Source organism: Marmota marmota, unplaced genomic scaffold (assembly GCF_001458135.2).
Source record: "Marmota marmota marmota unplaced genomic scaffold, marMar, whole genome shotgun sequence".
Classification (NCBI taxonomy): domain Eukaryota; kingdom Metazoa; phylum Chordata; class Mammalia; order Rodentia; family Sciuridae; genus Marmota; species Marmota marmota.
This window is the reverse complement of record NW_026000102.1, coordinates 7,891,659-7,894,785: the sequence shown is the minus strand read 5'-3', so window position 1 is coordinate 7,894,785 and position 3,127 is coordinate 7,891,659. Positions and strand designations below refer to the sequence as shown.

Genomic DNA, 3,127 nt, shown 5'->3' with positions numbered 1-3,127 from the left:
GCCCCCACGCGCGCTCCCCTCCCAAACTCGCTGCCCTGCGGCGGCAGGACCCGCGACCCTCGCTCGGGCGGCCCAGGTGCTGTCCGCCGTCCCGGTGCTGAACGCGGCGCGGCGGGGCCAGACCCGGGCGTCGAGCCGCTCCGGGCTCCTCCCGCCCCCGCGGAAGAAGACAGGTCGGGTGTCCCCAGCCGCACCGCACTGGGCCGGCCGGCCCGGGCCTGGCTGCTGCCCTTCCTGGCGCGGGGCTGAGGCTCGAAGGACCAGCTGCGGGCAGAAGAAAGGAGAGACCCGAGCGCTGGGGGTGGGGAGGGGAGGAGGCCTCTGGCCCGGCAGGGCGCATCCCGCTGTGCCAGTAGCGGGCCCAGGATGCTCCCGGGTTTCCTTTCAGGAGCCATTTCAAATTGCACGGACTGAACTCCGGAGTGTGCAGCTGGATGGCAGCCAGGTGCCCCCACAGCAGAGAGACTGGGTTTATTCTGTGGGGGAAGGAGGAGGCCTGCCTCTCCAGAGAAGGAGGAGGCTGGGAAGAAAGCCCCCACCCCGGGCTGGAGCCCCCTCCCTCTGGCCTCCAGCACATCCCCGGTCTTCCCTCTGTGGGATCTAAAATGGGCTCCTGGTCACCAGGGCATCTTGGGCCCAGCACTGAGCCCAGCCACCTGCCATGAGTCCTGAGAGGCCACTGAGAGGTCTTTCTGGAAACCATGTTGGTGCAGAAGGTAGAAAAACAGCCCCCCAGCACCCTGGACTTAAGAGTCACCTGACTGATGGACAGCGGACTGTTAGGAACCAGAAATGGCTGGACATCAGCCTGTGTTGTGGCTGTGGGCACTCCCACAGCATATAATGAGGGTTCAGAGTTTCCCTGAAGGTGGGGGGGGGGGGGAGAGGCCCAGAAGGGCAGGCTATAGGTGTGGCCACCGGGCTCGAGACCCGAGCCAGCTAGCCTCTGAGCAGTCCTATTCTCTGTCAGTCCCTAGGGACCTCTCTCCCCTCTCCTTTCCTGACTTAAACTCAAGGAAGGTGTGGTGAGAGGTACAGCTGCAGGCCTGGGGGTCTGCTGCTGGCCCAGGCCCACAGCCCCTTCTCCCAGTCTGAAATTCAGCAGTTCTGAAACCCCAAAGTTTGAGCTCAAGTGTAATAGCAAAACTCACTCGGTGGCAAGCCCTGTCCTGCTGTGGCCAGAGGGTTTCTGTGTTTATTTCTCCTATTTCAGGGCCTGTTTCTAGATCTCCTGCTGGGAAAGTCTCCAGCCTCCCCGCCCCCAAGTCTGTATATGCAGCACATTCCAGTCCTAAAATCCCAAGCTTTCTGGGGCCTTGGGTAAGGGATTGGGAGCTGTTACCAGGGCAGGAAAGTTGGGAGACCCCAGCCCCAGGGGGAGGAAGGTCTGAGGCTTGCCAGTGTTCCCATCCTGTGTGGTGGCAGATGCCAGGTGCCACTACGCTGCATCCATCCTCTGGGGTAGAATGTTATCATCTTACCACGTTTCAGCGTCTGCCCTTTTAGACGGTTCTCCCAACCTTCCTGCTCTTGGCCTTGGCCGGGCAACAACCCGGCATGGCTCAGGGACTAAGGCTCTCCCCAAGTGGGAAAGGGCCGGGACAGGAGCCCTTGAGTGACCTCCAGATAGCATGGGCATCCACACAGGGCCTCCTGTCCAGTAGCTTTTGAATCCCCTCCACTCTAGACAGTGGCCTCCTGCTCCCTCAGGCTCCAGGTCCTGGTTCCTGGACTTTTGTGGGGGGACAGTGGGACTTTTCTGGCTCACCCCTCATTTGATTTCCCAGTGGTTGCTGGTGAGAAGGGCTTGGGGGATTAGAGGCAGGTGTGTTGAGCCATATTTGTGGGTCAGGCCCGACTCTGAGGACCCTCCCACAGCGTGCACTGAGCTTGCCAACTGCATGCCTGTGTGGGTGTCACCCCCGCTGCTGGCGCCTCCATCTCCCGGAGCTCGCGGTGCGATGGCTGGGGTGCTTCTCTTTGCCTTGGTAACTGGGATGCCGGTGAGGCGTGTTGCTCTAAAAGCAGAGCTGTTGGATCCGTGGGCTTTGTGTGCTTGGTGGACGGAGCCTGCAGGGAGGAGCCCCACTGCCTGGCTCAGCTGCGCCCACCGTCCCTTTCTGTCTTCAGGGGTACAGGCAAGTGACAGGGGCCGCTTTGTTTCTCAGAGGGGCCAGGATGGGAGGGAGGCCCTATGGCATGAGGAGCAGCCCAAGGTGACAGCTCTGCCCCATGGGTTTGAATTCCTGACCTTGACTGAGAACCGGGAGCCTGGCACACGTCTCTGAGCTGCTCTGTCAAAGGATGCCCAATCCAGAGCACCCCGACTCCACGGCACGCAAGGAGCCAGTAGCCCTCTCCCGAGATCTCCATGAGCTGCCAAGGGGAGGGGGGACTTCCTGCCCTGTGCTGAGCTCCTGCTGGCTGCAGCCCTGCCTGCCCTGTGTGTCCTGATCAGAGTGAGAGAAAGTGGGACCTCTGGGGCCCAGAGTCCTGCATGAAGCACACTCTGCTCTGTACCCAGGCCCTTCCCCTCTGTTCACGGCTAGGAAAATGGACACTGCCTTCCCAGGAGAGAAATGACACCGGGTGGGGGCTCCTCCCTTTTCACTCCCAGGAAACTGTGTAGTATATCGCCTGCCACTCCAGGTGAGCTTCGTGGGCACTGTCTCCTGGCCTGGCCTTCAGGCCCCAAGTAGACCTGGGACGGGGGCGAGGGAAAGTGCACACATGTGTCACTGGCCTGAGACAAGCGAGAAGTGGGGCCCAGGCAGGCTAAATGGCAGCTGGACTGGTCCAAAAATAAAGCACAGCTCAAACTCTTTATATCTGACCTTCAGGGCGGCTTTGCCCTCCCTCTCTCTCTCTCTGTCTCTGAGAACTGAACCCAGGGACCCTCAGCCACTGAGATACACCCCAGCCCTTCTTATTAAGTTGCCCAGGCTGGCCTTGAACTTGCGATTCTCCGGCCTCACCTCGGTGGCAGCTGGGACCACAGGCGTGGCCACTGTGCCTGTGATTTGCATTCTTACTTGTGCTTTTCTGGGTCCTGGACTTTATTAATGCCATCTTACCTCTTGTTAGCACGTTGCCTGCTCTGGCCGTTGCCGTGGTGGGTGGGTAGGGC

At 60.8% G+C, this 3,127-nt stretch overlaps 1 protein-coding gene across 1 annotated transcript in view; it reads left to right on the top strand.

Moving 5' to 3' along the window:
* The window catches only part of Gabrd (gamma-aminobutyric acid type A receptor subunit delta), a 24,307-nt gene that overhangs the window by 14,612 nt on the left and 6,568 nt on the right, over positions 1 to 3,127 (top strand). The window lies entirely within an intron of this gene.